The following is a 23,479-nucleotide window of genomic DNA, read 5'->3' on the forward strand; positions in this document are numbered from 1 at the left end:
AACCCCTTATTGGCCCTTGTGAGGATCCCGGTTGAAGATGTATACCCACGCTCAGGTCACTTGGCAACACTTATTAAGAAAAACCCCATTGCAAGGACTTGGAAGAGCTCAGAAAGTCCAGTGTTCAAATGTGGTGGGCTAAGACTTGGAACATACTAGTGACTGAGAAGCTTACCACCCATACACTTAATTAGCCTAACAAATGCATGAGTGTTTGGAGATCATTTGTGAAATACTACCACGCTCAAAACATCCTTGCTCAGGAACTTCTCGTTATTGTGATGGAGCGAACATTTATGAGATTCACTTTGTGCTTGTATATACATATCCCTTATAAATTACTCTTTGGGAGTGGATTTAGAGTGTCAGAGGAGGTCAGTAATAATAAGGGGACATGTACATTATAGTAATGCAACTCTTATGGGAAAAGGGGATGGGGAGCCCGCATCTGGCCATAAGGAACACACATTTTTTGACTTGTTGGGTTCTCATTTTTTGTTTTTCTTATTTCTTCCTTGCATGTATTATTGACACGAGTCTGTCCCAACCTCAAAACTTTTGATAAAAGTAGTTAAAAAAAAAAAAAGAACTTGCCACCTTTCGGCACCAAATCCACATTTCATTACCAAGCAGAAGTACAAAGTGCTCATGGAGGAAATTGGTTCACTGAAAGGCACGTATCTGCGGCGGTCAATTAAGCAGACATTGGCCGGCAACAAACCCTAACATTGCAGGCATTTGCATGTCTCAGAAACCCAAATCATCAATAACAAGGAAGGAGAAAATGCCACTGACTATGAGTTGCAACTGCTGCAGAATAAGCTATGAAAACGAAACAGCAGATCAAGCAGAAAGAGCCTTGGCCGGATGAGTCTGGGCACAGTCCATCGTTCTATTAGTTGCAGGTGCTGAATTATGGAGTCCCCATATTCTACTAGCAATGAAAGCACCATTCACATACAACACACATAAAAAACACCAATCCTACGCCACACGGCCCAACAGGCAGGAGAATAAAAGGAACCAGTATTCAGAAAAAAGCATGGGAGTTAGGAGTACAGTGAGGGAAGGGAGAGAGGTGAAGAGTAGTGCATGTAAGTGCAGCAACGACAGACGAACAGAGAGGAGACCAGGCAATGCAGAAGTGGGAGTAAAGGCAAAGGTAGCCGAGAACAGAGTCAGTAATGAGAGCAGTGGTAGAAGAAGGCAAAGCGAGAGCAGATGCAAAGGAGAGGAAAGCAAAGGCTGTGGAGGAAAAAGAGCAGAGGCAGAGGAGGGAAATGCAAGGGTCCAAGGCTTCCTTAGGAAAGGAATTGGACAATTAAACCAGGACTAGATGGCACAGGGCATCAGTGTGGTGGTGCCAGATATTTCACAAGACGAGAAGAACCTTCATGACATCCAGACAAACATGGAGAACGATAGGAAATACTGTATACAAGGCTAAGAAGAAAGATTGCATGTGCCTTTTTCCCTACTAGGAATGCAGTCTCTTTATGGGAGAGAGGGAATCCTTATTTATTTTACTATTGGTGATTTAGAGCAAGCTTAATGTTAGGCCCATCCAGGTTGTAAGCGCCGGAGCGTGGATCAAATCGATTTTGGAATGTAAAGTCTTTAGTTTAGTTTATCATTTGTATAGCGCTGCCTGGCCCTGGGGCAAGGTTACAGAGTTTGCAAAAAATGGTACAAAACAGGCATTACAGTAATAAGGACATGGTACAATCAATTTCTCGTGGTATAGACATCAAAGATCTATACAGGCAGTTGCACATGGTTGAATATAAACATTTGAGGGGTTGAGGCGTTCGTGATGACCTGGCGTTTTAGACTTCTTTGGGAAGTAGCCATGTTTTGGCTCTGTGTCTGAAGCGGTGAAAGGAGGGTTCAGCTCTGAGATTGGTGGGAAGGGAGTTCCAGAGTTTTTAGGCGAGCACAGTGAAGCTTGTGCCGCCTGCTTTTTGGAGCCTAAATCTGGGGATATTTAAGATCTGTGTTTGGGCTGATCTGGTTAGGCGAGATAAGGTGTGAAGCGTGAAGTTGTCCGAAAGGTAACTAGGTGCTTGGATAAATAGACACTTGTGTGTGAGAGAGAGTGTTTTGTATTCGATTCTTTGAGGTATGGATAGCGATTGAGTGGAGCGCCTAGCGTTAGAGATGTGCTCGTGTTTGGGTATGTTCAATGCTGATCTTAGTGTGTTATTTTGGATAACCTGGAGCTTGTTGATGTCCTTTTGGCTGGTGCCCAAGTATAGAGCGTTACAATAGTCGACTTTTGAGAGTACTAGTGCTCTGGCTAGCATAGTACAGTTAGGGGTCGAGAGGTAAGGTCTGCTGGCATTGATGAGCTTATATGTGTAAGCAGTGGCGGAAGAGATGGTGTTGATTTGTCTAATCAGTGTGAGGGAGGAATCAAGATAAGTCCCAAGAGTTTTAACACTGTTGGCGACAGGGATATCGTTACCGTCAATGGTGAATGTCTGGTAAAGTTTGTCGAGGTTGTTGAGTCTGGATTGGGAGCCTAGAAGAAGAAACTCGCTCTTGTCGTCATTGAGGCAGAGTCCGTGTTTGGCCACCCATTCTTGGATAATGGAGTAAATGTTGAGTACGGAGTTGTCAGTGGAATAGTCGCCTGTTAGTGGGATGAGTATTTGAGTGTCATCTGCGTAATTCGTGTAGATGACACCCAAATGGTCCAGTATGTCGAATAGAGGTTTCGTGAACACATTGTATAATGTGGGGGAAACACAGGAGCCCTGGGGGACGCCGCAAGTGACAGGGGCCGGTTCAGCGGCTGCCATGTGAGCAAAGACCCTCATGGATCTATTATTCAGGAAGGACTGGATCCAGGCGTTGGCCTTGTCCGAGAATTTGGCTGCTGAACTTAGATGTTTGCAGAGAATGTCGTGGTTTACCAAATCAAAAGCGGCAGAGAGGTCGAGGAGGAGGAGAAGGGCTAGTTTGCCTTTGTGTTTTAGATTGTCCATTTGTGTCTTGAGATCGATCAGGGCTGTCTCTGTGCCATGTTTGGGTCTGAAGCCCAATTGTCTTAGTCCTAGCAAATTGTTTTTCTCTAGGTGGTTCTGGATCTGCAGGTAGGCAGCTATGTCAAGGATTTTTAGCAGTAAGGGCACAGTAGTAATTGGTCTGTAATTGGTGGGTACGTTGGGGTCTAGAGTGGATTTCTTGAGTAGAGGTAAAACCCAGGAGTCCTTTAAGTTATTGGGTACTATACTGGATGTGAAGGATGAGTTGATAAGAGAAGTGATGAAAGGGGCAAGATGTTTGGCCGCGTCTTGACATTTGGAGGGTTTAAGAGTTTATTATATCTTCAACCTCCTTTGCAGAGATGGATGGAGAATTCAAATAGGTTATTATTGTCCGATCGTGTGGTGTGGGTGGGTGAGGTGGGATTGTTTGCAAAGGTGAGGCTTTCTTTCTTTGACTCAATTTTGGATTGTAACACAGCCATGGAGTGCTTCTTGTATGTTGGTACACCAAGAGATATCTTTGGTGCATGTGTCGGTTAAGGGAGCTGGGGACTCGAGGTCTCGAAGGATATTGAAGAGCTCTTTGGTGTTGGATATGTCTTTGCTAATTCTCTCGTTGTACTGTTTTTTATGTTTGGATGATCGCTGCCTTGTAGATGTTAGAGGCTAAGGAGTAGGATGTTTTATTGTTAGCGGAGGGAGACTGCTTCCAGGCTGATTCGGCTTGTCTTTTGTTTTTGCAGAGAGTTTTTAATTCAGGTGTGAGCCAGGAATTGAGGTGCGCGCGTGGTTTGGCTTTTCGTAATTTGAGTGGTGCTACGGTGTTGATGGCCTTAAGAATGGTTGTGTTGTAAAGGTCTAATAATTCTGTGGGGTAGTGATGGGTGTGAAGTCGATGATAGGTTGGAGTAAAGGGATGAGTTTCTCAACTGTGATGTTTTTGCTGTTTCTTGTGAATCTGGGTGGAGCGTTGGGCAGGGGTGCCGGTGTTTGTTTGTCTTTGTTGATGGTGAAGGTGATGGTCAGTCCAGGCGAATGGTCTATTGGAAAGGATGGAGGTGTTGCAGTTGAGGTCTGCGATCCAATCTAAAGTGAAGCCTTTGTTATGTGTAGGTTGAGTGACGTGGTGGTTCAGTCCTAATTCTGAGATGGTGTTTGCTACTGCGCTTGCTTTGTCATCTTTCTCATCATTATAGCCCAGATTGAAGTCACCTAATATGAGTATCTGCGAGTTGGGTTTGATGTTGTTGAAGAGCAGGAGCGCTATACCTTCGTTAAAAGAAGAAATGGGGCCCGGCGGCCTGTAAATAAGGTGGATGGTGATTGTGCTTGTGTGAGTGGTAGATAGTTTGATGGTGAGTGATTCTGCAGATGGGAGAGTTTGGTTTAGTATGTGTCTTATGTTAAGGCAGCTTCTTGCTATGAAGGCTACTCCTCCGCCTTTGGCTATTTGTCTATCCATGCAGTAGATGGTGTAGTCATTAGGGATGGCTAACGCTAGTGTAGGACCTGAGGCTGCGTGGAGCCAGGTCTCGGTAATAGCTAAGAAGTCTAGATCGTTTAGCGAGATGATATCGGCTATGTCTAGGACATGGGTGACTAATGATCTTGCCTTGATTAATGCCCCTTTGATTGCTTCAGTGGTAGGTTGGCGTGGTTTTCTGTTGAAGGTGCGGGGGGATGAGGCATTGGAATGGGGAGTATGCTGTTGCATGTGAGGTTGGAGTGGCTGGTTTGAGTTTGCTTTTACTTTTGCTCAGACTAGAGTTAGGAAAAGGCGAGGTGGTGTGTGTCCTAGATCTGAGGCGGTTGCGTCTCAATATGCTCAATATATTCAGAGCTATAGTTCATTTGTTATTACCTTATTGTTGTGTCTGGATTTCCATATTACTATCAATGTGTTTCTAGCTTTTATATCTTCCTTTTCTCTTCTAATTATTTGAATTCCTTTTCTGCTGCAAGAAATAGAAAAAATAAGTCTCTCTGAAGTGTTATCCTTAAACCCGAATTCATCTAGTTCTGTGGGCAGAAAGCTAAATTAAAGTTCTTTCTCTTGCCTTAGTTCAATAATGTGACTGGCAGCCTCATATTATTGAAGATCCGAGCCCTGTGAACTAAGTTCAACCTTTTTCCTTAGCACTCAGACGCTGAGGGAAAGTAGAACCGTGAGTGTATTAGCAATCCGCTGTTAGGCAGAAACCTGTGCAGTTCCCTCTGGGACCACTGCAAAAGATTTAATACTACAGGTGTTTGGCAGTAAACCCACTTGGTAGCAGTCTGTACCACCCAGATTTACCTGGTAGCTGTGGCTGAGCAGTCAGACTTCCCTCAAGAAGAGTTAGGCAGTATATAGAGCATACATAATAGGTACAGAGGCACAGTAGTACAAGCAAACACTGACCAGAGCTAGGTGTAAAAGTATATAATTATTTATTTAAAAGACACACTCATAAATTACACTAGCACAGAAAAGGTAAGTAAGTCAAAACACAGTCACTATTACTTATAAGTACATCCCTAGTTATTTGTTGGACAAGTCTAAGTTAATACCACTTATTTCCAAACAGAGGTGAGCGCTTAACGTTAGATGGCACTCCAACAAGTTAGTTAAAAAGGGAGGGAAAAGGCAGAAGTAATGAAAACAGCAAGGTAAAACACTTTTCAGAGATTCACAGTAAGTTTAGAAAGGCAGTCTATTGCGGAGCAAGGAAGTTCGGTTGCCAGGCCCACTCTAGGGAAAGCCAGGCGGAAAGATGTCCAAGATCACACAATATCACAAGTCTTTACAGGTGAGTAGGAAAGGTTTTACTAAGTTTAGAAAAGTTTAGTTAGGGTGTCCCAGGCTTACCCAGGTTCGAGAGCCGAGGGCTAAATCTACCCCGTACAATCGGTGGCAAGGGAAGCCGGACGGAACACGGTACCTTTAAAATGGAAAGGATCCTCCAGCGGTGGCAGTTGTTCCTGGTAGTGGGTGCAAGTCGCGGCGCCGTCCAGAGGAAGAGAAGATCTCGACGTGGAGGAAAGCTGAAGGTCGTTGCACTACCAGGGAAGAAACCAGCCGTGGAGTTTTCCGGTTAAAAGGATATTACCCCTCTTTCGCGGTTGAGGTAAAAAGTGGTATCCCGGTTGCCGGGGTGCTTGGCACAGGCAAGGCGGTAACGAGATGCTTCAGGGAGGCGAAAAGAAGGCCGAAACTGGTTGTCCCCACCAGTCAAGGGAAGAAGACTCTCCCGGCTGGAGATCTCCTCTGTCGTTGGGAAAAGTGGTGAGACGGTTCCGCAGGGCTCCACCGGTGGTGTCGTCTTGGCAGGTCGGCTCGGCTTCTCCCTCTTCGGCTTCTTAGGTCCTGTGGCGACTTCTGAAGAACCAGTCCCAAAAACCCTGCTTTTATGCAGCAAACCCCCATTCATACAGCCTAGCTGTCACTCAAACATGCTAAGTGGTGAGCGGGGCGGCTCACCACTTGGGCCAATCACACCAGAGTGCGACATGAGTTGGCAAGGCAACTCAGTCCAGGGTGCCTAAACCCCCTCCCACACCCTCTGTGGTACCCAGACAGAATGGCACCACTTTGGAGGGCTTCTGTGCAGAAGCCCGCCAAAAGTGGAACAAAGGCTCGACTCGGGTTCAGGGTTACTGAAGTGAACCTAGACGCCATTTTGGCGGCGAGTTCTGGCAAAAAATCCCAACCGGTGAATTTATATTAAATAAATAAACCGGCGGTATCTTTAACATTGCACCAAAAAGTGGTGCATTAAAATCAATGGGAAATCCCATTGGGAAATATTCCGGTGGAATATTTCCGTGGTATCCACTGCCACCAGCCAGAAACTCGGCGAGGGGGGACGGGACAGTACCCCCTCGACAACAGACCCAGGGGCAATCTAATTGCCCCTACCAGTACTTCCACAGTATGATGGTTTGTACTGGTTAAGTTCCTAAATTAAGACTAGTAAAGTCAATGGTGACTTTACAGACCCAGGGAGACAGTAGTCAGTCCCAGGGTGTGGAGTCTATGTTTGGGGGTCACTATGACACCCCTGTGTTACTGCACTGAGGGTGCTGTGTAACACACATTCAAAAACCAATGATAGCCTATAGGGGAAAAATACCCCATAGCCCATAACGTCACAGAAACACTCTCAAGTCATGTCCAAGAGTGAGGGTAAAAGAGGCTCACTCTTGGCAGGAGAAAAAAATAAACCCCAAAAATCCAGCAAAGCTGCTGGGGGACTCACTAGGTTAGGAAATTCAGCCTAAACAGAGAATTCTCCCTAACATCCGCCATGAGGGGAGGGAGGGCAATGAGGAATCCGTGAGAGGAACATCCATCAGAAAGAACGTTACAGAGAGGCAAGTAATTTGTTCTTTTAATTGATTCTTTCCTCGCACAGATTCCTCATATATGATTAAACTCCCAAAGCAGGACATACATTTGGAGGAGGGAGGACGCAAGGACAACTAGACCAGAACACTCTGGAGAACTGCCCTACCAAAACAGACATCCTGGACCGCAAGGAAATCCAAGCAGTAAAGCTTAGACAAAGTGTGCAGACATACCCATATCACAGCCCGGCAAATTCCGGGACAGTGCTGCCTCTCTGCGGGGCAAAAGTGGCAGTTGCCCCTTTGGTAGAATAAGCTCCGAGACCCTCAGACACATCCTTCCCAGCCAGGTCACAGCTTTCAGAGATGCAGAGCACGATCCACCTTGACAGGGTCTGTTTGGTCACAGCCCTGCCAGCATGAGCCCAACCGTAACCCGCAAAAAGCTGGTCATCTTTGCTAGTCTTGAGAGTCGTAGAACTTAAAGGGCTGCACCGGGTCCAGCTGATTAAATTGTTCCTCTGCTTTGGAAGGGTGAGACGGAGGAAATAACATAGGAAGATGGATCATATGAGAGAGATGGAAATCCCAAGACCATTTTGAGCAAAAAGGAGGGACTCACTGTCAAAGTCAAATTCTCTTTGGAAAAAAACAAATAAGGAGGTAAAACAATCTGGAGCTCACTCACCAGTCTTGCGGAAGGGACGGCAACCAGGAAGATCAAGTTTATGGTGAGCAAGCTAATAGAACAGGAATTGAGGAGCTCAAAAACGGAGCAGCCATAAGGAATGTCAGAACTATATCCAAATCCCATTAAGGAACCGCAAACTGGCGAGGAAGAAACTGGCTACACAAACCCTGCAAGAACTGCATAACAGTGGGTATGTGAAAAAACTATCCCTGTTCCAGAGACCTCTTGAAAAGCGAAATAGTGGCAAGGCAATCTTTAACAGTGCAAATCTGCAGGACCTCATTGGTCCAGGACAGCAGGATATCCAACACAGGGGATAAAGGCAAGGATGAAAGATCCAGGTCCCTCGCCTGGCACAAAGTTGAAAATGCACACCACCTCCAGGCATAAATGGACTTCGTAGCAGGTCCCCTGGCTGACAGGAGAACATCCAGGACATGGTCCGACAAGTCCCATTCGCTGTATCTTAAGCCCTCGTAAGCCAAGCATGAAAATTCAGGCTGCTGAGGTTTGGATGAAAAACCCGCTCTTCAGACAAAGAGCAAATCCACTGTGAGAAACTCATGGTGACCAAAAGTAAGACAGACAAAAGTGATGTTTATTGAACAATGAAAATAGTATACGGGTTGGAAAAACGCCTAATCTAAATCTAGATCTGAGATGGGGACAGGCGTCAACCATCAAATGAAAATAAGGCAGTCCTAGTGATTTCAAGTCAAATAAAAAGGCCTATACTAAGAAAACCTATTGCCAATCCCTTATGTTAAATAGAAAGGGTGTTTCGGTTGAGTTTTTAAGAAAGAAAAGTGTTCTTAAATAATAAGTCAGGATGCAGTGGCGTGGGTCTCCTTCCCCGCGTTTTAAGAAAGGTTGGAACTTGGAGCAGAGTATGATCTCGGGCTTCACTAGCACAAGACGACAGTTCCAATGCTAGATGGTCTCGGACTTCACCAGCACAAGATGACAGTTCCAAGGGTAGTTTTTAAGACTTGGATGGCCAAATCTTGTTTCCTTAGAAAGTCTCTTGCCTTCGGGCCTGAAGTGTTCAAACAATAAAACAAAAGTTCCTTTACAAAATTAAAATTAATTTAAAAAATTCAATATGGGTGATGGTTTCACCCCTGGGTCCACGTCTTCAGGGATGACTCCTTTTGTAGTGTATTTTCACAATTTCCGACAGGGTGATAGATTCATCTCTGGGTCCCCCTCTTCTGGGCTGACCCTTGCTCAATATTATTTGATAGCGGTTCACAGTTCAATCGGGGTGATGGCTTCACCCCGGCGTCCCCCTCTTCTGGGCTGACCCTTCTCAATTGTAATTCTTCGCAGCTCTTTCCCATCAAACTTTGGGTTATAATTGAACTCCCTGGATCTCCCTCCTCTGGGCTCGGACCTCTCTCGATTGTCAGTGTTGAGTTTTAGCTTCAACCCGGATTCTCGCTTCTTTGGGTTCACTATTGGCTTTTAGTGCTTTCAATCCAGTTCAAATGTTTACTGGATTCACATCCCTTTCTTTCATTCACCAGGTGGGACTCACTTCCCTTACTTTTATTCAAGTCTTTCAAATGTACTAGACTTTTGCTCGACCCTCACGTATGACCACTTTGCTTCCATTGGCGGCACTCTTACGGTCTTCTGTTTTCTGTAGTTTCTCAATATGGGGCTGAACCAGAGTCTTTTGAGTTGGCACTTTTCCCCCTGCAACTGTTCTCACCTTCACAAACTTAACAGTTAATCAAAGTTCATTAGCTCTGTTTAAAATGTAGCCACGCTACGATTCCCACTCAATACAGCCCCGGTGCTTATCAATCCTCGCCTCGACTCACCGGCTGTGATGAACCATTTGACTTTCAGTTTCTGTGGCGTCAAGGTCGGTACCACAGACGTGGGAGTCTTCTGCTCCGCCTTACCTGCATAGGCTTGCTCTGTGTAACATTGACATCTGCAGCAGGACACTTCTATTGTTTGCGGTCTGGAATGCTCCTCCATGAAGGTTCCGTAGCCCGGGAAAGAAAAGGGCAAGTTCAATTCTCTCCTCTGCAACCTTCTCGCTTTCCGCCGCCTTTCTCCTTCTTTTGAACTGCTGCTTGGTAGCCGTCTCGCCGTGCCGTCTGCCATATTCACCTTCCTCACTTAGCTCACCCTGTACCTTACTTCAGTGTATGGTCTTCTGGATTGGTGGCGGCAACTGACACCCGTCAACTGAGCTTAGCCCCTGTCCTGAAAGGGAAAGTGGATTTCAGCTATAAATGGCATGACATGACATGACATGGCCGATTCAACCCCCACTTGGAAGGAACTGAGACTGACTCAAGAGAATGGGTGTCAGGACCTTCATCAGGCCAACTTGTTCAGGAAGACAGCCAAGCGTCAACCTGAACCGGAGCCATTGGCCTTCGTCTTGCATGAAGTTGGGGTATGTGGGGACAAGATGCAACCTATTGTCAGTTATGTGCTCCATGTACAGAACTGGGCAACCCCCCCTACCCAAGCCCAAGTGAGGACTTTCCTGAGCCTCAAGAGGAAATACAGGAGCAAAGTGGCAGCCTATAAAAATATAGCTGTCCTTCTGACTGCCCTCAATACTCATAGCGGACCTAAGGCGTTATTATGGACTCCTGAGTGTGCAAAGGCCTACACTGGCCTGAAAGAATCCCTAGATCAGGCCCCTGGTTTAAGGGCACGTGTTTGGAAGAGACCTTTCTTAGTGCAGACACCCATGACACTGGGATAGTTGGAAGACTTTCACAGCTACATGACAAAGGTGAGAAACACCCCATATGTCTAGTCAGCTACCAGTTTAGGAGTGGAGAACTCAGTTGGCCCCAGGTGGAGAAGAGTTGTTTTTCCATTGTATGGTGCCTTAGGAAGTTGAGGCCCTACCTCCATGGGACTCACTTCAGTGTGTATGTTCCCCCTCAAACCTTGAAGTGGTTGATAGATATTAAGGGAGAGAATCCAAAGGGGCTCAGGTGGTTCATGAGTCTGCAGGCCTTGAACTTCACCATTGAGCATAGGCCAGATCCTAAATGTAGCAATGTTGATGGGCTGGATTAGTTCCCCCTGTCGCTTAGTCCGATTTGTGTGTGTGCGCGTGTGTGTGTTAGGAAAGATTCTCTTTACTGCATATTTCCTTCCATCTTTATGGAACCCCCAACCTTTTTGCTTTTATTTTTGAATCAGACCTGTATTTTTGAATGTGACCTGTACTTTTTGCAGTACAGTGAAGCTTTAAGCTTCACTGCACTGGCCTTTGCTCACATGTTATGGGAAAACTGATATGTCCTTGAGGCTATCAGTACTGGGAAACAGCATTTCCCTTATTAGTGTTACTGTGTTGCTACTTGTGGTTACTTTAGTATCACTTGTGGTAATTTGTTATCATTGCACAAAGCAATTTACACTCCAGTGCAATGGGGTACATTTTTTGTTTTGCCCTAGGCTAACACTCAGAGGATCTTTGGTTACTCTAGATGTGCTTAAAAGATGGGTTGATGGCAGCAGTGACTTTTCCCCACTTTTGGGGGAATTTTGTTTTAGCTTTACCACGTTTACCGTGTTTGGCTACTGACTGTGGCTACTAGTCAAACATGGCTGTGCAACGCGATTTTCACCTGTTCTTATTGCCATCTTGTTGTTTAGCCTTCCTCAGAGGCCAGGAAGATCCTCATAAGGACTTCCAGTGCCCAGGAAAGCAGCAGCTTTTGGCGGACTACTGGAGGGCTATGTGTGTTTGGAGGCCAGATGTGGGCTAGGTCAGTCTGACCCCAATCCACATCCTGGTTTCAGTGTGTCTGAGTGGTATGCATGATTGTTCCTGCCAGTGGTCCTGATTGGACCACTGTGGGGTGTGTGTGGGCTAGTCCTGCAATTGGCTAGTGGGAGTTTCAGCTCCTACCTGGCTCTTAGGATAAGGGTACCCCTGCACAAATTCTTCAGAGATCTGGAGAAACCTGAAGAAGCCAAGTATCCTGTCCAGCTGTGAGACCCGCAAAGAAACCGGAAACCTGACTGAAGGAGGCCTGGAAACCAACTTCTGCTGCAGCCCTGTCTTTCTTGTGATCTTCAGTAGGCCTGAGTCGAGGGACCATCTAATCCAGACGTCTACTTGGTGCCCAGCACAAAAATCCCCTTCGGAGGTGCCCTGGAACCGTCCTGTGGCTGACCAGCTTCGTTTTTGGGCTACCGTGCTAACTTCATCGCCGTTACGAGCCTGAAACTTGGCACACCGTCAGCTGCCACTGCAACGACACCCTCTGAGAAATGTTGGCATCCTAGTAAAAAGGGGATCCAAGAAAGACCGGAAAGTCCAACCGTGGTTAAAGGGTCCTGTTGCATCGCTATGTGTGGCGTGCACCGTCCTTAACCTGCATAACTGACACAAGTCCAGTCCGGAGAGGGGTGCTGCATCGTTTGTTTTTGCATTCCTCCACCGAGCGTCTGTGCACCAGCAAAAGACACCAATCAGAGTGAAGCTTGGACCTGCAATCCCTGAAAATCGAGCACCGCAGATTTCGTCAGGAAAAGCAACCTAGGACACCCTTCCTTTGTTCTGCCAAGTCTGGGGAAGATTCGGAGTAAGGGGGGTAAGTTATAGAGCTTTTAACCTACCCCTATACTCCCATTAGAAGTCAAGGAGCTTATAATAAAGCTTTTTCTAATACTTTTGGCTTTGCCAATACTTGTCTAGGCACGACCTCCGACTGTTGGGGATAATTTTGGGGAATTAGTCTACATTGGACCCTAACTCTAAAAATGCTTCACTGGACCCCAGAGACCCTACCTGCACTTTTTCCTGCATCCAAGGTTCTGTGAACTGTATCCTGAACAATAGGGCACAAGGCCCCAGGCAATTTAGGGCTGGACAATTTTAGATAGGGACCCTCTCTGTGGACCTTTTGGTGTATAATACTTAACTATCCATTCCTTTGAAGGAGTATTTGATTTGTATTGTGCATTATAACCTGGTGAATGTATACATGTATTTAGTTTGATAGTATTTTGTGATAAGTCTACATGCTTGTATTCATTTTCTTATAGTGTGTTTTGGCCATTATTAAATCACTGTATTTTTATACATCCTGTCTAAGTGCAATTTGTGACTCCCATTGTGTGGCCTCATTGTGAACCCTTTACAAGCTCACCACCTCTGAAGAACTTAGCCTAGACCGCCTGTCACTGCTACCTAAACCGGTTTGGCTACAGCTTTGTTAAGGAGAATTCTCATTTATGACCAATTTCCCTTACCTAGTGAGTCCCTCAGCAGTTTTGCTGGATTTCTGGGGTTTAATTTTTCCACCTGGTAAGAGTGTGAGCCTTTTTCCCACTCTCACAGTGTATTTTTTGTGTGCGTTGTACTTTTTGTGCTCATGGGCTATGGAGGGTCACCAACTCCCTAGGCATCATCTTGTTACTTGTGTGTCACACAGCACCTAAAGTGCAGTGACACAGGGATGTATTTTAGACTTCCCTTGTGAACTCCATTTCTGGGGATGACTACTGTCCCCCAGAAACAGGTAAAGTCACCATTGGCTTTACTAGTCCCTTTAAAAATACAGATCCAGTACAAGCCGTCTTACAATGGAGTACTGGAGGGGAATATCTTTCCCGTGTCCTTCTGTAACTCAAGGGGCACTTTGTGTCCCCCCTTCCGGACTCGACATGGCTGGTGGCAGTGGTAACTATCATTTTTACACAGAACCGTTTTAGTGTTCTGGCTGTGGTGACAGACGTGAACATAAAACCCGCTACCCCATATCATTTTTATCGTGGGTCCTAGCGTGGTCGTGTTGCAAAGGTCTTTCTTGTTGTTTGCTTTTCGCGCCAAACCAAGTTTGGTTTCCTTGTTCGTCGTCCTTTGGCGGGCTTCTGCAAAGAAGCCCTCCTTTGGCATCTGGGTGTCTAGGTGGGCTGAATGTGAGGGAGGGGTTTAGTAACCCCCTGCACAGGGTCTCTGTGGAGACCCAAGTCACACTTTGTGTCGTTTGGCTGAGGTGGATGTCCGGGCTGGACAACTCCCCCTGCTGTGTGATTGACAGCCAGGCTGTGTGAATAGCGGATTTTGACATAAAAGGCAGGACTCTTGGGCTGGAAGGTAGAGTCGCCACTGGAACTACAAGAACCGAAGAGAAGTGGAGAAGAAGACGGCTGCTGCAACTCCTGGATGCCGGTGAAGCCCTGCTGCAGTTCTGAGCTATCTACCCTTCAACTACAGAGAAGTTCCAGTCCGGAGTCTTCTTCCCTTGAGCCTGGTGGGATCAACCAGCTCACCTTCTACATCCAGAGAATCCTCTTTTGCGTCAAAAATCGCTGCACTGAGCTGTAGTGGTCCGGATAGCCATAAGAAGAGCCCTCTCCTGTTTTTAAGGAGCGCACCTTTTTTCATCATTGCTTTGCTGCTGATGGCTTTATCCCTGGTTAGTGCAGATCACTCCAGACGTCCTCCTTCTTGTCCCCACGACTGAAGCTTCAGGAACCGTGAGTCTGCAGGAACTACCAGGAACAACTGCAGTAGCACCAGCTTTCTTCAGCCGAATAAGGTACTGTGTCCATTTGGTCGTTCTCTACGTCGTCCGACCTTGAGGAATCGGGGTGAACCCCTTTCCTTTCCGAAGGCTTGTCCTTTCTTCCTTCCGTTTTATAACTTTTGCTTCCCTTTGACAAGATCCAGTACTCAAGGCAACTTGAATCTTGAACTATTCTAACTGTGTGATCCTCGACAACAGAGCCCCTGCTCTATTTGACACTGGCGCAGGCCAATTGACTTTTTTTTAAAGGCCTCTTATAAAACATCTTCTAATTCTATTGCCTTGACAAAAGTGTTGACTATGATTTTTATCCCCCATTCCCTTGTTTTAATTCTATGTGCTAAGTGTGTTTGATTTCGGGTGCATTTCTTCTCGCGGGTACGCTTTATTTTCCTAGGACCGAACTGTCATTACTGTCAAAATGTGATCGCGTATTAACCCACGGTAAAGTCTTTGTTTCGAAACACTGGTCTGTGAAATCCTAATGTACTTACCTTGAATTGACCTGAACAAGAGAAATTGGTTGTGTGTAGTATATTTAGAGTGTGGTTTTGTTTAATAGAAGTGAAGTGTTTTGTGAACAGATGGTTTAAAAATAAATGTACTTATATTTTTTAACCAGAAAACTTGAGTAAGTGTTAGAGTCACAGTAATTGGAGTCCTTTGTGTAATCCCCATTACTGCTCATTTGCTCTTGAGATAAGGCTGGCTGCTCAGCCATCGCTACCACTTTAATGTGTAGTACAGGCTTGTACCAAAGGTGAAATTGTACTATCACTTGTAGTCTTAATTGTATGTAGTGTTCCTTAAGGGTACTGCATATGATTCTGCCTAACAAACTTCCCAGAGTTGTACCTGTCACAATATAGGTTGGCCTTCTATACATCTGTCCTCCAGGTCAAAGTATAGAAAATCAGTCCTAACACCGAAAAACATCAAACGGCAGGACTTTGAACTGGTAATGGTGTGGGCCACCCCCGAACCTCAGGTATGCCCTGTGCTTTCAATGGATCGGCACATGGAAGTAGGCATCCTGAAGGGCCAGTGAAACCAGTCAGTCCTACAGATCGCAGGCTTGGAGTATCAGGGCATGAGTAACCATCTTGAATTTGTCCTTGCGAAGGAACACATTCAGCAGCTCCAGACTGGAATGCAAGCCCCTGTCCTTCTGGGGCACCAGAAAATATGCAGAGTACCACCCCATGCCTAATTCCGAGTGCAGTATCAGTTCTATCATGCTCTTTGAAAGAAGCTGACAGACCTCCTCCATCCAGGAGGATGGGATCGGGAAAGGATGGTGGCACGAGGGTCATGTTCTGGAGGGCCTTGTAGGAATGAGAGTCAATAGACGTGCAATGACCAAGCTTCAGATGTGGTCCTTGACCATCCAGAGCTGAAAAAAGAAAGCCTCCCACCACCAGCGTTGAGTGGCATAGTCCGTCACTGAGGTTTTTCGAACTGGGGCGCAGAGGGGATGGCGTCTGTGGCCACACCTCTTTGGGAACCTTCACCTCTTCCCCTCTGGAAACACCAGCTCTGCAGTCTTCCTTGGACTAACTAACCACAACCTTGTGGGACATAGGACTGGGAGGAATGAAAAGCCTTATTGTGAATTTATGGTATTCTTACTGAAATAAATCTGACTGATTGACTGAAAACCCCTAACCTAGCAGACTGTGTGGAGAGCTGTTGCGTGTCTAGTGCCCAGGATTTCGCTGTAACCTTTGACAACTGGAATTTCTGTAGGGCGTCATCAACCTTGGCTCCAAAAAGATTCGGCCCATCAAAGGGCATGCCTAGAAGTTTAGCCCCGACTTCAGCCATGAGTGACGTCTGACCACAGTTCCTGTGGCCATGGACCTGCCCAATCATTTAGCAGCATCCAGTTTCAACTGCAACACCTGTCTGGAAGCATCTTCACCATGCGTGACCAAAGCCAGAAAGCCTTCCAGCATTTCCCCTTCAGGGATTTGTTGGGCTGCATTGGGCACAGCAGACGAAGGCAAAAGAGGCATTTACAGCACATAGGGTGAGGCTGCCCGACAAACACCTTCTTCCCCCAGGCATCAAGTCTCTAACTCTCCCTATGAAGGAGAGGAGGAAAGGTGGAGGCCTTCAAATTGTCTGTCACAGCTTAAACCACCAAGCTCTCGGTATGTGTTTTGAAATGCCGGAATCAAGGGTGCAGGACGGTGTTACTTTGCCAACTCTCTGTCCACTGCTCGGGGGAGGTATCGAAGCCACAGGTGTCCTGAAGGCCCTCCGACAACACAAGCACATTGCCACCTTCCTCGTAAAACCTTTCTGGGAAATCCCTTTCCTCTGTGTAAACCAGTGGTGATAATCCTTGTCGTAGATCTAGTACATCCTGGACATTAAGGACTTCAGGGAAAGAGGAATGTACTCACAAGGAGCCACCGTGGTCTTAAGATGGATTTCTGAACTCTGACCTGGTGGGCAGAGGTTCAGAAGGCCAGCCTAGTTTCTTGGAACAGGGAAACATTCTGGACAAGCCAGACCAATCATGGTAGCCTTGGCGGTGGTCAAGATTAGATCTCAGGAGGGGTGAGGGTGACCGAAAGACCTCAATGAGCACACAGAGTAAAGGACACTTACAAATCACTCCTAGTCAGGTGTATATATTAAAAATTCAAATAGTTTCAACACAATAGTTATTAACATTAACACTTCTAAACCAACACATTCCTACTAAAATACATATATACAAGACCAAGGGGCGTAAAGGGTTAATGAATAAAATGGGTCCACAACCTAGAAAAGCGAAGGAAGCAGGTAGTGCAAAGATCTGTCATGCAGAATTATATGCAGTGCCCTTAGAGAATACCACACACAATTAAGACTACAAGTGACAGTACAAATTCACCTTTGTTACAAGCTTGTACTACACAGAAAAGTGGTAGCGATGGCTGAGCAGCAAGACTTATCTCAAGAGCAAGTGAGCAGTATCAAATAGTTACACAAGGACAGCAAATTCAAACAAACACTGACTCAAGGTTTCTGAGTAAAAGAATATAAATTTATTTACACATCAGTTGTATAACATCTCAATAAAGTAAAGCAGTTTAAAAATCACACTCTTAATACACCACACTACTCCCAATAAGTTCCAGACAAGTTAAGCTCACAAAATGAAGTGGGAGCAAAATGGCACTCTAGAAATTTAAAAGGGAGGGAAAGACAAAGTTAGGCAGAAATTGAACCACACCAACAGGTAAGTACACAGGGCAATTGAGCAGGAGGAACTACAGTGATAGAATCCGGTAAAAAAGGATTAGGACCCAAAGTCAATAGGTCAAAAGTGGTTTGCTCAAGATCACACGGTTCAGGGTAGTTCGCGGTAAAGTTCGTGCCACGAGTTCCGGACGAAGTTGGTCGGCAGAAAAGTTAGTGTTAAGAAAAGAGAAGGACAAGCCCTCGGATTGGAGAAAGATTTTACACACGTTCACCACGGCTGAACGAAACTAACAACCGGATTTGCACAGTACCTAAAAACGGAGAGGGAGCTGTAGCTGAGGCGGACGCTCCTGGTAGTTCCTGCAGGCTCATGGTTTCTGAAGCAACTGTCCGACTGAAAAGAAGTAGGACGACTGGAGGGTCCTGCACTACACCCAGGGAAGAAACCAGCAGCAGAGCAAAGCAACAAATAAAAGGTGCGCTCCTTAAAACCAAAGCAGGGTCCGACCTTCCTGGCTATCCGGCCCACTGTAGCTCTGTACAGCAAATTTGACCAGAGGAGGGGTCCTGGCTTGAAGTTTGGGCGGCGAACTGTTTGGTGCCACCGGCTCAAGGGAAGAAGATTCCTGGAGGATCCTCTCTTTCTTTGTAGTTTGAAGATTCAGACCTGCAGCAGGGCTTCACCGGGCGGTTCAGTCGTCGTAGAGGTCCTCTTCTGTCAGCTCCTCATGGGTTCTTTCGTTCCAGTAGCGACTCTGCCTTTCCAGTCCCAGAGACCTGTTTTTTTATGCAGTTTTCCCCCATTCACACAGCCTGGCTGTCAATCACACAGCAGGGTGGCTGTCCTGGCAAGGACAGTCACCCAGCCAATCAAACAGGAGTGCGACTTGGGTTACCAAGGGAACCCATGGCAGGGGTCCTAAGACCCCTCCCTCACATTCTGCCTACCAAGACTTTCAGGCGCCTTAAGGAGGGCCCATAATCTGTGAAGCTGGTGGGGTGTGGAACGTTGGTTGGACCATTCTACTGGGACAGTCAGATTTGGCAAGAGTGGAGTGTGGTGGCAGTGGCTTTGGATAGACGCTTCTGACCTTTTGGACTGCCTGAGCAGGGTTGCAGGGGCCCTGCTGCGGCCTTGTCAGCTGAAACCTGCTGGCTTGCCACAGAGGGAGCACTCATATTAGCGCACACCTTGGAGGATGAGAACGTACTCCTGGCAGGGAAAGGTGGTGGTCCCTAGTGGATATTTGGCTGTGGAGGTCATTCCGGACTTTTACTATGAGGATGCTTTGTTTGGGAACACTAATTGCAATGTCACCCAGATGGACTGTCTGGAGATCTAGTGGGCCAGGCCCTGAGACCCGTGGGAAGGTAAGCTGTGTGCTCCTGGAACCCCCCCACCCTGCTGATAGTTGAAGTTGAGGGATGCTATAACTGACACTAATTGACACTACCTGCTGGAGGGTGCAGGCACAGTGGGAGAGCACTGACCTAGGTGGACAGAGAGGTGGAGGGGGGCAGCTCTGATTTTTGCCGGTCAATTTGACAATATACTCACTTTGGTGCTGTAGAGAGGAGTGGAGCAATAGGCAGACAGAGACATGTCTAAATCACAGAAGTCTGGTAAACAGGAATCGAAGTTACACTTTGAGATGTCCACCTGGCCGACTTTGGACTCCTGCCTGGAATCCCGGTCAATGCAGTAGAATCTCATGAAGGTGTGTGTCGACCTCCATGTAGCAGCCCTGCAGATGTCCAGCAGGGGCACACCAGACAGGAACGCCGTAGTAGTGGTGATCGCTCTGGTTGAATGGGCTCTCGTACGGCCGGGCAAGGGTCGGTTTGCCAACCGGTGACAGTGCGTGATGCAGCCGGAGAGCCATCTGGAAATGGAAGCCTTTGAGAGGGCCTTCCCTTGGTTCACAGGTCCAAAGTTCACAAACAGCTGTGATGTCTTCCGAAAACTCTTTGTGCGGTCCAGGTAGAACTTCAGCGCTCTAGCCACATCCAGCGAGTGCAAAGTCCTCTCAGCTGGCGACGAAGGCGACTGGAAGAAAACAAGTAACACCAAGGGCTCGTTGAGATGGACGGCACTCGCTGGATGTGGCTAGAGCGCTGAAGTTCTACATGGCACCTTGGGCATGAAGGAGGGGTGCGTCCTCACCACTACCCTCGTCTCGTGGAATGTCAGATATGGAGGTTTACACGAGAGGGCCTGGATCTCTCCCACTGTCACGCGGAGGTGATGGCCACAAGAAACGCTGCCTTCCACGATAGGAACTTCAACGGTGCCAAATGCAGAGGCTCGAATGGCAGGCCCATGAGCCTGGTCAGCACCACATTGAGCCCTCACGCCGGGGCTGGAGCCTTCACCAGCGGGAACGAGCAGAACAGTCCTTTCATGAATTCCTTCACCAGGCGATGAGACCACAGAGATGACTGCCCCAGAGTTCTGGTGTAGCAGGAGATCTTCGCCAGATGGATTTTGATGGAGGCGTGCGCCAGCCCCGCCTTGGCCAGTGACAGCAAGTACGGCAGCACTTGAGGGGCTGTAATCCGAAGAGGGTTGATATTCTGTGCACGTCCGCCGGGATATCGCACCCTCCGAACTCTAGTGTTGCAGGAGCCAGGCCTGCAGGTTCAGCGATCCCGGGTCGTGATGGAGGATGGCGCCCCCTTCCCTGGCGAGAAGATCCGCGTCCGTCGGCAGTTTGACTGGGGGGGATGCTGACATGTCCAGAAGGTCCGGCAACCAGATCTGCCTCGGCCACGCCGGTGCTACGAGGATCATCCTGCACCGGGACCGTCTGAGTTGACTGATGAGTCGCAGCAGCAACGGCGGGAACGCATACAGGGACAGGCCGTCCCAGGGGAAAGAGAATGCGTCGCCCATGCTCCCCGGCTGAGGAAACCTGCTGGCGAACCTGCGGCACTTGGTGTTCGTAGCCGTCGCAAATAGATCGATCTGGGGATTGCCCCAACGTCTGAACAGGAGATCCACTTGATCCTGCCAAAGCTGCCACTCGTGGCAAGAGCGCAGCTCCCTGCTGAGCGAGTCAGCGATGTTGTTCTTTATTTCTGCCAGATGGAAGGGTACCAGGAACATCCCGTGGGCAACGGCCCAGTGCCACAGATCCTGCGCTTCCTTGGATAGAGCTGGGTATCTGGTGCCCCCTGCTTCCGGATGTAGAACATCGTGGTGGTGTTGTCGGTGAAGACCCTCACCACCTTGTCCTTGAGGGACGGGAGGAACGACCTGAGGGCCCAGAACACGGCTCTGAGCTCCAGGACATTGATGTGTAGTGACCTCTCCTCCGGGAGCCAAAGGCCTCTTGCATGGAGATCTCCGGTGTGCACTCCCCATCCTTCCAGGAAGGCGTCCGTCGTCACTGTTTCCTGATGTGCCGGGGTCTGGAAGTCCATACCCGCCGCTAGATGTGCGTGGTTGCCCCGCCACCAGATCGCTTGGCGGAAAGTCTCGTTGAGGGGGATCTTGTCTTCGAAGCTGCCTGCCGCTTGCATCCAACGGGCGTCGAGGAACTCCTGCAGTGGTCGCGTCTGCACGAGGTAGATGCACGATGACATCATGCCGAGGAGGGACTTGATGGACCTCACCCTGGCCACTTCCATGGTCAACAGCGGTTGTACCTTTCCCAGGATGGCTTTCGTCCTCTCCTCCGACAGTGTAGCCAACCTTGCCACTGAGTCGAGTCTGGCTCCCAGGAACAGGGCATCCTGCGACGGTACCAAGTGGGACTTTGCGAAGTTGATCAAGAATCCCAGTTCCGTGAGCAGGCGGACGGTCTTCGCTGTGTGATTGACGGCTAGATGTTCTCTTGACTTTGCTCGGATGAGCCAATCGTCCAGATAGGGTTTTACGTGGATCCCTTGCAGGCGCAGCCGCGCCGCCACCGGTTCCAAGCACTTGGGGAAGACCCTTGGCGTTGACTTCAACCCGAAGGGCAGGGCCTTGAACTGGTTGTGCCGCCCTTGGACCATGAACCGTAGGAACTTTCAATGTCCTTTGCGTATGGGGATGTGGAAGTAAGCATCCTCCAAGTTGAGCTCGTCGGGGAGGAAGACAGGAGTCCGTTGCACTGCCAGGGAAGAAACCAGGCGCGGAGTTCTCAGGTAAAAGGAGCGGTCCTTTTATTTGCGGTCCAGTGGTAAGTGGGTATGCGGTTGCTGGGGTGCTTGGCACGGGCAATTCGACCACAAGAAGTCCTGGGATGCAAGGAAAAGAAGGTAAACTGGTTGTGCCCACCAGTAAGGGGAAGAAGCCTCTCCAGCCGGGAGATCTTCTCTGTCGTCCAAGTTGAGCGTCGCCTTCCTCCAATTGTCCCAGCACGTGCTGAAGGGTGACCATCCTGAACTTCTGGGATTTGATGCATCTGTTGAGGCGGCGAAGGTCTAGGATGGGCTGCCAGCCACCGGTCTTCTTTCGTACGAGGAAGTACCACGGGTATACTCCGGAGCCTCTTTGGGACGAGTTCTATTGCGCCCTTTTTCAGCAATGCTCGTACCTCCAGAAGCAGCTCTGGCACATGGTTTTCCTTCCTGGTCACGGGTGTCAGACGGGGACACTTTTTCTGGAATTCAAGAGTGTGTCCGTGGGCCAGGGCATCTAGCACCCAACAGTCGGTGGAGATGGACTCCCACACGCTGATGAAATTCGCCAGCCTTTTCCACCGGGGTGATCTGTCTTGCTCTGCCGAGGCTTTGCCAAGGCCTTGCCACCTTGACTTGCCTCCGGAGGTCCGAAAGGACAGCCGTCTTTGATGGAGAGAACCCAAGGCCCGGGCCGTCTCGGTGTCTGCCTTGATGGCCTGCAGTGACTCGTCCACTGCCTTGCCGAACAGGTTGTTCCCGGCGAAAGGGCATGTCCGGTACCCTGGTCTGTACATCCTGACGGAAGTTGGTGGCCTTGAGCCAACTGCACTGGCAAACGCTTTTGCCCATCTGGCGAAAACCGGTGTCGGCAATGTCCCTGGCCACCGTGATGGCGTGGTCCGAAGCCACCTCGCCTTCCTGTAGGATTTCAAGGGCTTCCACCCTCTTGTCGTCTGGTAGGAAATCCAGGAGGGGAGCGATCTTGAACCACAGCTCCCTTTAGTAGCATGCCACGATGGCGAGGGCGTTGGCCGCTTTGATGGTCGTCGCCGCCGACGAGATGACTCGTCGTCCCATGGCGTCTAGCTACTTTAGCTACTTGCCCTCGCCGTCCGGCGGGGGAAGTGGAAGTTGATGCCGTCGCCCATGGCGATTTCTACTTGGCCGTCACAGAGACCACTTTATCCGGGGACGGCTGAGCTCTGAGGCACATAGGGGCGGAGTCTGGGACCCGGTACTTCTTCTCGTACCGGTCCCTCTTCGCAGGAGTCGTGGACGGGTTCTTCAGCAGTGACAGTCCTTCGTCCCAGATGTCGTCCAGTAACGGGACTGAGAGGACGGTCTTCCTCTTGGTCCCCCGTCGTTGGTAGAGGAAACCCTCCTTCTTCTGCTCTTCGGGACAAAGCTGGAAAAGCTCTGATGCCCAATTTCGTCTGGGGGGGTTTGGAGGGGCCTGGGCAGGGGTTGATGGGAGATCTGTCCCGTTACCACCATCGTCGTCCATCCCCGTCGTCGCCGTCTCCGTTCCAGTCTCAGGCTGGAAAGGAGGGGGAGGATGGATTCGCCTCAGCTTGTTCGGTGGGCTCTCCGACGGTCCAGGCGCTGCTGGATTGTCCGCTGGGGTTAAGGGCAACCTTGTC

At 48.5% G+C, this 23,479-nt stretch overlaps 1 protein-coding gene across 1 annotated transcript in view; it reads right to left on the reverse strand.

Annotated features, from left to right (window-relative positions):
* RNF17 (ring finger protein 17) overlaps positions 1–23,479 on the reverse strand; it is a 3,777,565-nt gene that overhangs the window by 1,459,697 nt on the left and 2,294,389 nt on the right. The gene's annotated exons all lie outside the window — the stretch shown is intronic.

Source organism: Ambystoma mexicanum, chromosome 7q, assembly GCF_040938575.1.
Source record: "Ambystoma mexicanum isolate Mex_15411 chromosome 7q, UKY_AmexF1_1, whole genome shotgun sequence".
NCBI lineage: Eukaryota > Metazoa > Chordata > Amphibia > Caudata > Ambystomatidae > Ambystoma > Ambystoma mexicanum.